The sequence below is a fragment of the Colius striatus genome, chromosome 1, assembly GCF_028858725.1.
Source record: "Colius striatus isolate bColStr4 chromosome 1, bColStr4.1.hap1, whole genome shotgun sequence".
Lineage (NCBI taxonomy): Eukaryota > Metazoa > Chordata > Aves > Coliiformes > Coliidae > Colius > Colius striatus.
The window spans coordinates 101,747,035-101,759,804 of record NC_084759.1 but is presented as its reverse complement, the minus strand read 5'-3'; positions in this window follow the sequence as shown (position 1 = coordinate 101,759,804).

Below are 12,770 nucleotides of genomic sequence, written 5' to 3'. Positions count from 1 at the left end.
GTTATCGTTGTATTCAAACGACAGTGCAACACAAGCAGATTTACCTAAGGCAAGGAAAAAGCTGTCCTGTCACAGGTGACCAGGAACTACACTTGCTTACTGATAACTTGTCCAGCAAGACTGCTTTAAACTATGGACGATGAAAGCACTTGCCACGGGGTCTCAGACATTTTCAAATTTACCAGAAAGAGGACCATACTGCACAAAACATCTTATCTTTGTGTTTCAAGTTCTGCATTTTTAAATAGTCCTGAAGAACCCTGAAGTCCATTTCAGAGACCTTTGGAAAGATTCATCCTCCCAAAAAGCTGAGAAATACTGAATAGCAACACTAGTGCAGACAGGTAACAGACAGGTTACTAGTAATGGATTTGCATATGGTCATCCCAAAAACATCCAGTAGCAGGGCTAGAAAGACAGCCCATAGTCAAAGACATCTTCATAGCCTTGCTCTGACCAGCTTTGGCTCCAGTGAGCTAAAGGATGATGAAAGGTAGTGCAACTGTGACAGCAGGTGACAGTGAAAATCCTAAATATGTCCTCAGCTTTCAGGTGGACAAAGGTCAGCAGTCACAAAGTGAGCAGCTTTATTACTATGAAGGAGCTTTAGCCTAAGAGTAGAGTGCTGGGCTCCCCAGTACCAGAGATGTACTGGAAAAAAGTGTCAGAAAGAGGCTAAGAGACATGAGTATCTGTCCTACAAGGTGAGGCTGAGAGAGCTGGGACTGTCCAGGCTGGAGCAGAGAAGGCTCAGGGGATCTGATACACGTGTACAAATCATAGAATCATAGACTCATTTAAGTTGCAAAAGACCCTTAAGATCACTGAGTCCAACCATTAACCTTACATGGCCAAGTCCACAATACCTGGTGGGGGAGTAAAGAAGAGAGGGAGGTGGGCTCTTGCCAGTGGTGCACAGTGACAGGATGATGGGAGGTGATGAGCACAGACTGAAATACAGGAAATTTAACTCAACGTAAGAAAACACATTTCTGTAATGGTATTTGACTTCTGGAAGAGGACTCTCAGAGAAGCTGTGGTGTCTCCATCCCTGCAGATATTCAAAACCCAGCTGGACATGGCCCTGAGCAACCTGCTCTGGCTGACCCTGCTGTGAGCAAGGGTTGGACCAGGAGATCCTGCCTCAGCTGGTCTGTGACGGAGCCTATGTGTGTGTGTGTGTTTGTGTGTGTAAGGGAGCAATAGTAAGCATGAGGGCTGCTCATTTCCAAGTTGTAATCTAGTCCCTGCTTCCTGGGTAAGCCTCAAGCTTGGCTTGGGAATGAGAGCTCTGTCAGAGAACCAGGAGTTTGCTTTTCCCACAAGTATAAGCAAAGATATTACCACGATAAATGTTTCTGGATAAATCTGATTTTGTATCTGCATATGATGCAGGAAGGGAATACATTTCTCTTTTTTTCCTATTCAAAACTTCAAATAGTGTCTTAAAACCAGCAATAAGTGTGTGCAGCTGAGTTTGCAAAATGAAGTGTTCTGGTTTGCCCTGACAGAGTTAAAGTTACCAGTGCAGCATAGTTTGTCCCTTTGTGGTTAGCCATGATGAAACAGACTTTGCTGAGATCATCAGATTTTTTTTTTTCTATGTTTACCTCCTCCTCCCCCTTGTTCCCACAATAGATGGGACTCACTGAATGAGCAACCAGAGATACTGCCTTTTAATCTTATTCAGCATCTGGCTCATGTACTGAGAAACAACATGGACTACTCAGAGGCCTGGGGTATGCCAGCAGGCTCTGTTTGCCCTGAACAGCTTCCAACACCCAACATGCTAGGCTGCTCAGGGGAAGGGTTTTGCCAGCGTGTGCCTCTCGGTGCTTGTTGACCCTTCAGTGCTGTCTGGCACCAAGGGCTCCCACTCGTGCCAAGGACGTGGTGCTGGCTGGTGGTCTGCAAGTGCTTTGGGGACTGGAGTACGATGAACTGATGACGGTTTAGAGCAGCTGTACCAGAGCAGCAAGAAGCAGCTGTTGGTCCTAGCCCATCTACAGCACTATCACATCCTTGCAGCCTCCTTGGCTTTGCAGGACAGCTGGTCATCTCAGCTGGTCTCTGACTCACTTTCTCTCAACACGAGACAGGCCTGTGTGGACAGAAGTCCCCTTGCCTCAGCAGATCCATCACTGAGCCATCACTGAGCCATCAGGAGGTGGAGCTGACCTACATAGCCACTTAAATCCCAAAGCACACCTTGCTTGGATTGAGGCAGAAGACAGACCAGCATGGACAGCCCTGCCAGCTACACTCAAAGTTGTAACCTCACAGGCAGTGGTTGTGGCACAAGGGGTTTCTCAGAGGTGCACGGGTTAGTCACCTTTGGGTGCAGACTCACAGGGGTAGGAGAAGGCCAGCAAATTCTTGGCACCAGGGATGATGGTTTAGTGTCCTCATGCCAATGCACAAATACACAGGAGCTCATCAAAACTACACCTACTGGCATTTGGTGGTTAGAAGGAACAGCCTCTGAATCAGGCACCTTATGCTGAGGAGCACACACTAACAAGGTGATGTTCAGCAGCCAAATGTCATGGTTTTGTGAGGAGAAGCTTTTGCCTGGTAACTAGGGGAGGGGGCTGCAATGCAGGCCCAGTAAAGAGTTCTTGGACTTTTCCCCAGCTCTGGGGTTTGGACCCACCTCTGGCCCTGCTGGGCCAATCTGGTGCCTCTGTGATCACTATTTAAGGACGGGAATTTGAAATGTGTGGAAGAAGGTGGAAGGGAAGGGCAAGATGGAGGCGATCACTTGGACCCCACAGTCAGGAAAAGACAGAGGGAGTGATGTTGGACCAGAGACATCCTTGCAGCTCATGATGAGAAGTAGAGACCCCATGACAGAGGAGGTGAGAGCTGGAGACTCCAGGTCAGATGGAGCGAGCAGTTTAGACCCAACCCAGAGAAGATGAACTGGAGTTGCAGTATCCCATCAGAGTGGCCTGTGCAGGGCTGCCCGGTGTGTGAGAAACCCTGAGCTGGAGCAAGGGAAGGCTGGTGAGGAGCATTTCTCCTCAGGAGTGAGATAAGCAGCAAGAGACATCAGGAAAGGACTGACTGCACCCCCCATTCCCTGGCCCTGGCCCTGCCTGTAGGAGGAGGAGGTAATGACACTGGTCTTAGGTCTCTGAGCCTGGGAAGAGAGGAGGGGTGGGGGAAAAGGGGTCTTAAAGAGCTGGTTGCACTTCTATCATTCACCTTGCTCTGTATTATTTTTCTGTTGAATATTTCTGTTTGTTATGTTTTTGTTTGAGGTGGATTACATGAACTTTTGTTTTCTTCCCCAAGCTGAATAGCCTGGTCTGTTTTGTCCTTTTGTCCAGGACCATAATCAGCAATTAAGCCTTTCCTGTCCTTTGGGAGTTCCAAGGTCAATGGTACTTATGTCTGATCATGGTCTTTTGTCTCTGGATAGGCTTAAACCACGACACCAAACTAAGCAATTGAGGCAACACTTTATGATTAGATAAGTCTGAAAACTGTAATGTTGGGCATTGCTGTTTTCCCTCCTGTCATAGTTTAAGCCCAGCCTTCAGTGAAGCACCACGCAGCCAGCCACTCACTCACTCCTCTCTGTCATGGTGGGATGGGGAAGAGAAAAGATAATAAAAAAGTCTGCAGGGTCAGGACAAGAACAGGGAGGGATCATTCACCAACTATGGTCATGGGCAAAATAGACTTGATTGGGGAAAAACAAAATCAGTTTAATTCGTCACCAATCAAAACCTCAAACATAGCAAAGTAAGATTATAAGAAATACTACCAGCTCTTTAAAAATACCTTCCCCTCATCTATCCCCTCTTCTCGAGCTCAGCTATGTGTTCCCAATATCTCTACCTCCTTCTTGCTCAGCAGTGCAGGGAAGCAGGGAATGGGGGGTTGCATGCAGTGTGTCACAGATTGTCTGCTGCTCCTACCTCCTCACCTTCTCCTGCTGATTCAACATGGGGTCCCTCCCATGGAAGATAGTCCTTTGTGAACCTCTCTGGCATGAGTTCTTCCCAAGGGCTGCAGCTCCTCTCAAACTCCTCAAAGGTCAATCCTTTCCTCAGAGCCCAGTGCTTCAGAAACTGACTGCTCCAGCATGGGCTTCCCACAGAATCATGCCCCCTCTTGGGCACAGCAACCCCCTCTGCCATGGGCTCCTCCACAAGCTGTCAGCAGATCTCAGTTGCACTGTTGCCCTCCATGCGTTGCAGGGGGTTAGCTGCCATCTCACCACAGGCTGCAGGAAGGTCTCTGCTCTAACACACCTTCTTCCTTGCTGACTTCAGAGTCTACATGGTCACCTCCCTCTCATCCCATTCCTTGCATCTCTTTCTCCTTACATGGGCCACCACTGCAGCTCCTCCTCTGCTACCAAAAAACCCACCATGCAAACCAAACACACCTGCTTGTATCCATTTGGCAAACTTGTATTTTAGTTTCAAAAGGTAATATGCATCTACAAACAAGTTTTAAAAAATGTTAGTCTTGCCGCAGTCATACCTTAAAAAAGATCTGTGATCAGCAAATGAAACTGAAATGTTCACAAAGCCCTATAGAAAATGGCACTGTGTGCTGAAGAATTGATGCATCGAAGTCAAATGTTAACATGAATAACACAGACGATGATTAAGCTGTGTGCTTTTAGCAGGGTGAAAAGCTGCATTTTACATTTAGCTATGCAGTGCCTAGGATCTGCCTCTCTGGTAACAACGTGAAGAATATCAAAGCTAAATTGGCAAAGCCTTGACCTGACCCTCAACATGCAGTAACACATCCCCTCGGTGACTTCCCTAGCATGGCCTGCTCACGTCTCATGGAAGATAATGCTGAACTGGTCACGTTGCTGTCACTGCTGGAACTGTTTTAAAGCACCTTGGCCAGAGAAAACTACAAGTATATTTGTGATTGAGATTTGCAGACATACAGGTGTTTTCTTTACACATAAATGCTACTACTGACTATAAATTATGTACTTTAAGAAGAATGTATTTGTCACCTGATTTTTCCTGTGTGGAAAACCTTGTCTGCTAGATGATGTGCAGCATAAGGAAAAAGAGTACAAAACCAGAGATAGCAGAGAGATTACATCAAGCATGGTGCAGCACCGAACACTAAACTGTTGTATCTAAACATTAGGTGCTTAATTTTGATCAATGCAGTTAATGAACAGATTTGTTGACATTGAATAGGAGGGAGGAGAAATAAGGAAACGAGTGAAAACCTCTGGCTGCTAATTTTATTTTTCTGGCACTGAAGGACGCCATTGCAGCACTGGCAGCAATAGCTGATCTGCTTTTCCTGTTGGATAAATGTTTTTGACTCATCTACCAAAAATTCGTATTCTTCTTTAAGTACTGTGGTTTTTTTTAACAAGTACAAATATAAGTGCAAGCCAATGGCCTCAGCCATTTGTCATGTTGAAAGAAAACAAGAGTAATTGTTCACAAGCAACAGGGTGAGTTTGTGTGGTGTCTCTGTGGCCCAGCTGAAGCCGTTCAGCTAGCTCTGCTGTGGTGTACGGCGGCGCCTGGGCTCTCAGCATCATCGGGTCACTCTCACCCAGCATAAAAACAAATGCCCTTGGCACGGGCTGTTCTTCCGCACCCCCATCCCTCTCCCTGGCAAGCTGGAGGACAGGCAGTGGGGTGCTGTGAGACCACACAATGACAATATCACTATCAACCCCTCTCTGCTGGGCAGAGAGGCTGGAGGGAGCCAGTTGCGTGTCTGAGGCTTGGATGGAGCTATATCAAGTGAGAGAGAGTTACAGATTAATTTGAGAAGGTTGGGGCTGGAAAAGACTAGGCTTCCTCCCACTCCTTCTCATCTCACTTATCTTAGGCTTAGTGGAGTATTAGTGTTAGTGGAGCCAACTACAAAGACATCTAATGCTGGCAGGGGCTCACTGAAGGCCATAAGCCCATGCCTCTTTGGGATCCACACTGACTACCTCCTCTGAGGTTATGATCATCTGTTAATTACCGTAATGAGAAATCTTATTACTACCTTTTCTTAAAAAGCTAAAAAAAAAAAAAAAAAAGGACTTGCCTTTTCCTTCCCTTTCCTTTGCCTGTCAATACACAGCACCACAGGGCCTTCAACAGTGAGTCTCTCCTTCTCAAGAGTTGATTATGCAAAGAAAATGCAGTTTTTGAGAACCAAGCAGTTTGGATGGAATAGTTTTAAGGGAATGTTGCATAAGTACATACACTGCTCATTTGCTGCCAGGAAAAATATACATGGGATGATTGCAGGCTAATAAAGACCAGTTTGGCCTGCCTGCTGGTTAGCAGCGTGGGTGAGTGTGCATCTTTCCCATGACTGGATTCAGCACTTTTTAAAGCTTTTTTTTTCTCTGCACCCCTTCCTCCTTCAACTATGATTCTACAAAAGGATGATTTCTTTTAAAGTATGTTTTTGAAGGCAGAAGGAATTTCTACGATGTCTTTGTTGGGTGTAGGTGGGGAGTGGAAGAGAAGAGAAATAACAGCAGCAACAGCACACAGGGCTATTAGTTGTCTGTTGGTGTGCTCCCAACCACTAATCTGCCTGGAAAGAGGAGGATGTGAGAAGCGCCCTGCAGCATGAAAGCAGCAGCCTGTTTAGCCCAGCACTGTGAAGAGATGCTGTTCAGCAAGTTCCCGGGAGCCTGGTTTCCACAGCCACCCACTGCCCTCACGCTTCCCTGGCCCCCGCAGCAGCACGGCCCACAGGCACCAGCATGGCCCCACACCTTGCACTGTGCTGTGCTCTCCAACAAACCCCTCATTAGACAGGAGCACAATCATTGTTTCAACAGCACAGCCTATATGTAAACATCTATTCAGGATCCCTTTTAAAAAACGCCTTGGGAAAGAAGTCTCTTACTGTGGATTTCAAGTCATGGCTCTAAACAGAGTAATTTGCAGTCTACGATCTTTTAATTTTGAATTCTAATCACTCTATCTACTGGAATCCACAAACTGCTACCTCTCCTCCCCCACCCCCCTTAAAACTGGCTTCCCACGGTATTTTTTCGCTTTGCAGATTAGCAAAAACCACTGAAAAGGTGAAAACTGTGAAAATATTTTTCAATAATTTTATCCTTCTGAGGTGGATTAAAGAAGTCTTATCTTTTAAAGCTGGCAGTTGGCTTCACGGAGGACTTATATTTTCTGCTATATCAGGAAGAAAAAAAAATTAAGGAGGAATTACTGGAACTGTTCTGCTCGGGACTCTGTACCAAACTGGTGTTATTAAAGAAAGTTAGTCTACCCTTGGTTACTAAACCCAATCTTTAGCAGTTTCTTCACTTATGGGATACAACAATTCACGCTTTGCTACATGCACTGTTATATATGCTTTGTATGTACCTCCTATGTACAGAGGTAGTGTATATCTTTACCATAAGCCAGTGAAGGTTGCCATGTGCATGAGTGACCACAGAACCAACACACTGGCTTACATGTGTTCAAAATACACAGAAAAGCACAATACATGTTTAGATGCTTTCAAGTGAGAAGCAGAAAAATTTCTTATCCACGTTTTCATTTTAGACATATGAGAATGTATCTCAGCAATTTTATGAATAGAGCCACATCGGTGCACCATGCCACTTAAACTGCAAAGGCTACCTTGATCCAATAATGTATTTCTGCTTAGTCTCTCAGCATTGCAATCCCCTTTAGAAATAAGAATGAAAATTATTATCCTGAAGTTGTTGAAATACAGGTTCACATGAGTTGCCTCGGGACCAGTCTTGGGAGGCTTTTTATTACTGCTGAGGATTTTATTCAGAGACATCTTGATCTAGAGTCAATATATGACCTTAGGTTCCATTAATTACTTTGTTGTGAGTAAAACTAAATGCCACAACTCAGAACAAGAAATCAATCATAAACCCAGTGTGTTTATCTTAGCTTGTGGGGAGACCAAGGGATTGCATTACCAGCACTGGAGCATCTCAAGAAATCAGTTGCAGAGGTGGAGAAGCAAAGCCCCTTTGCCAACAGCCTTGGCCGACTGCTTATTCCTAAGCACCCAGCAAGGCTTTCCTTGTGTTTGAGTATTCCCACCAACACCATATACACACACTGCTTTCCCTTTGCCAATGCTTTGGAGTGACGCTGTCCTGCAGACTTCTTTCCTCACAAGGGGGACACCTGTAGATGGCTTCATAAAATCTCCTTGAGCCACATCATCTAAAGATTTCGAGATTTTTAGCTTTCTACCAAATTTCTATAATGTTTGGGTAAGATTAGCAGATTACTGAGTTACTGGGGTAGAGTGAGAGATCAGGGCAGAGGTGCATGGAACTGTGTAAAACTTCCCTTTTTAGGCAATAGGTGATTATTAAGAATCCCACACATTTTTCACCAGCGCTAGGTAGTATCTTACCCAAAACAACATATTTTGAACACTAGCATGTCAGTAGGCCCTTTTTCACTTTGTGATCAGCTGCACTTCATTAAGAGGTAACGTTGCCTAACCTTAATCACCCATCACATTCCTCCATTAGACACGGTTTATATATGAAGTATCGCCTTTTTTGTCTCCCCTTTTAATACAAAGTCGAGGCTTACTCATGTAATTTCAAAAGATGAAAAATGAAATGAAGTGGGCTTATTCATTCTTTCTGCTAGCATAGGGGCATGTAGGTACGCTATTGCAAATAAAGACTTAAGAATTTTTCCTTCAGGTGCAGTAGCACATCTTGTGTGTGCTTAATGACATATTAAAATGTCAGTTACAGTATTTTTGTATCCATTTGTGCACAAACGAAACTTTAACTCTGTAAGTGATCATCATCTTCACTGCAAGCTTATAACGTATACATTGCAGAAAGGTGGGGTTTTTTTTAATCCTGAAATATTTGACCTGTAGCATTGCTACCCGTATGTAGCACCAAGGACATAGGCTGTGTGCCTACCTCAGCTTCAGCCAGCATGTAACAACATACCTGCAGCTACCTGGAGACTGTATTTGCCATACAAATGCAGATGTCAGTCATGAGGCTTGAGTTATTGTATTTTGTCATCCCTAACTGTGCACAGAGGCTCCTCAAGTGAGATAAATACTTGCTTTGCACTTGAATGCATTGTTTCTCACACACACACAAGATCTGCAGGGCTTGCTGACGTACTTGGCCAAGCACCAGCATATGGTCAAATGGCTGCTGTGGAGCAGGCAAGCAGTTGGGAAGAGGTGGTGGGGATGTGGGAGCCAGGCGTGAGGACAGAGCCTCTGTTAGGGCAGATTTGTTGAGCAAGTGCAGTTCAGCAGTCCCCAAGGTCTGTACCTGGGGCCTGGTGAAGGCCATCAGCCTGAGGATGAGAAGGGAAGGTACTGGCAGGTTACCAACAATGCAAGCTGAGTGTCTGAGGGACAGAGGAAATTTTCAGGTATTACAAATACTGAGAAGTTAACTATGATTTTTTTAACTTGTTTTTGTTTATACTAACAGAAGAATGATAGCATTTCTCAGGCTTTTCATGGTGATCCAGGAATGGAGACTACAGTGAGCAGGAGGACGCCAGTGCAGGCAAGGACCAGGAGGTATCTGATGTGGCTACCTTAGGAAAGGCTTACGGAAAAGAACTAATTACAATAACTACACCTTTAACTGGCAAATTAATTTCTTCTCAGTAATTGAAGAGAACAGTCCTTTAAATAAACATTAAAGCAGATGGTAGATAAACAATGATTGCAAGATATTTCCTGTAGGTTTTCAGGACTTTATGGCAATGGGAACTGAATGGGATACAAATTAAATGGAAGTGAAAAACCCAGGGAAGTTCTGCCTTGCATTTCACCGTGGGAGCCACCATTGACTTGTGTTATTATTACACTACCAAACAATAACAGTAATTCAGTAGCATCTTTGATTTTTTCCACCCTACTGCAGAATTTCATTTACCTCGAGAGCTACAGCCACCAGCATTCCTACTTCCCTTTATTCAAAAACTTCAGGCTAAGAGATGGTAACACATTTAATCACTGCAAAACAAAAATGGAGGGCTGCTTCACATAAGCCAATAGAACAAGGCCTTTAAAAAAACAAATAGATTTACTCGCAGAACTTATTAATTTAAACCCTTTCTTTCTTTTGCCAGAAGCATAATAATTTTGAGGTGTTTTAGAACCACAGCTATTACATGAAGGGTTTCTGAACTACGACCCAGACAACTTTTAATAGCTTCAATGCGACTCCTATGGACAGTTTCCTTAATATTGTTCCAGTTATACACCACTGTAGTGGTTTTGCCTGGGCCAGGTTTTTTGGTAGCAGGGGAGCTACAAGGATGGCTTCTTTAAACAAAAAGAGTTGCCAGAAGCTTCTCCTGTACGTCATGGGGTTAGGGTCAGTCAATTCTAAGATGCACCCTAGTGGATGACCCAGGTTGGGGCATGGTGTGAGGAGCTGCCCCTGTGGGAGGGCCCATGCCAGAGCAGTTTGTGAGGAGCTGCAGCCCATGGGAAGGACCCACGCTGGAGAAGTTTGTGAGGGACTGTCTGCCGTGGGGAGGGATCCCACAGTGTAGCAGTGGGAAGTGTGAGGAGGCCTCCCCCTGAGAAGCAGCATCTGCAGCAAAGTCCATCTGTAACGAACTGACTGTAACCTCCATCCCCCATCCCCTGCACCGCTGAGGGGGAAGGGAGTCCTGGGAAGTGGGAGGGGTGGGGGGAGGTGTTTTAAGATTAAGTTTTCTCATCTCCCTGCTCTTACTGTTTCTTTAATAAATCAAACCTTTTTCTCCCCAAGTTGAGTCTGTTTTGCCCATGACACTAATTGCTGAGTGATCTCTCTGTCCTTATCTCAGTATTTAAATATGCATAAGTCAATCTAAACTTCACAATTGCAAAACAAATTCAACTGCCAATGCAATCTATTACATACTTGCCACATGTAAGTGGCATTTCCCATTTTGATATAAACAGTTGCATTATCCAGGTGTTATGAAATATTTCTAATAAAAAACAGCCAACCAACAAAAGAAAATAAATCAATTTTCTGTTCCAAGGGTTTGATTAATTAAAAAGCAGCAAGCCCCAAGCCCCCTACCCATTTTCTACCCCCTACCCATTTGTGTTGGCATGGAAAACAGCACATCTGGGGGTTCTAGCAGAATACTCCTGCTCTATGCAAGATCCTAAGGTAGGGAAAAAGGAGAGCAATATTTTTATAATGCAGTTACCAAGTTGCTATTAAGAAAAGGCAAAAATCTGCATGAAAATAACAGATTAAGCTTTTAAATGCATCTCACTTTGTGGTATGCTCTTTTTATTCATACAGATTTCATTTTAATCATGCAAGACTCCTTGTGAATTTAATTACTGTCTAATCCAGCCTTAGATGCAGCTGTGTTCTCACTGTCAAGAGTCTCCAGGCACTGCAATACAAACAACATAAGGAAAGGTTTCAGGATTCGTTTTTATTTGTAGCCTGTTCTTTTGTTAAAAAGAAGAATTCAGTTTCTGCCCTTTACCACTATCAAGTACATAATTAAACAAAAAACCCAAAAATCTGTAGCAATTCTGACGATGTTTTCAGAGCACTGCATTAAGATCCTTCTGTTTGACAGTTTCTGGCCAGTTCTTGCTACCATTTTAAACAAGCAATGGCTTATAATGCAAATGGAAACTGGTAGGCTTTAAGCTGTCAGACTCAAACTGCATTTTATTTGATATGTGTTCATAGGTCACTTTTGCAAATTAGTCTTTCCCCCTCCACCCTGTTGAAGCTTGTTCACTACAAACTTTAAATACATGCATCTCATACCTGAATGAATAGCTCATGTCCACAAGAAGGACATTGAGGTACTGGAAAGGATGCAGAGGTGGGCTACAAAGCTAGTAAAGGATTTGGAGCACATCTCCTATGAGGAACAGCTGAGGGATCTGGGGCTGTTTAGCCTGCAGAAAAGAAGGCTCAGGGGAGACCTTTTATCACTGTCAACAAATACCTGAAAGGAAGTTGTAGCGAGGTGGGGGTCAGTCTGTTCTCCTTAGTGACAACCAAGAGAATAAAAGGAAATGGCCTCAACTTGTGCCAGGGGAGGTTCAGGCTGGATATGAGGAGGAATTTCTTTACTGAAAGGGTTGTCAGGCATTGGAACAGCTGCCCAGGGAGGTGGTGGAGTCATCGTCCCTGGAGGTGTTTAAGAGATGGGTGAATGTTGCACTTGTGGAAATGGTGTAGTGGTTGATAGGGCTGAGACAAAGGCTGGAGTCAATTTCATACACAGCAACAACTGAAATGTAACATGAGATTTACACCAGGCAGATTTCCCAGTGAAAATCACGAAAGCAATGAGGAAAGAAATCACATGCACATGATGGTATAAGCATGTTATTTGAAACCAAGAACACTGCCATGTCTTCTGGGATAGAGAGATGTAGAGCAGCAGCTCCAGTTTAGAGGTACCAGATAGCTGGGGTAGGTGCTATCCCCCACTGCATCTTGAGCTCGAGGAAAAAAAGCTACAGACTTTCCTTTAAGCCCTTGCACTATGTGTAAACTTTTCTTTCCCCTTGATTCACGATCATATTGAGGGCAAAGCATAAAAAGAACCCCAATTGTTTCTCCAAGGCTTACAGGTACCAAAAGTGATCCTTCTTAATTAAAAGGGGATAAAAACGCCCCCTCAACCTTGTCTGGATCAAAACCCTCACGTAACAAAATACCTTGAAATGTAGTAGGAAAGAAAGCGTAGATGCTATACTTTTAATTAGCACAAAAAGCCAACAGCAAAAGTGTGAAGTGTAAGTTAATTCTCCTCATTCTCCAGTGCAGA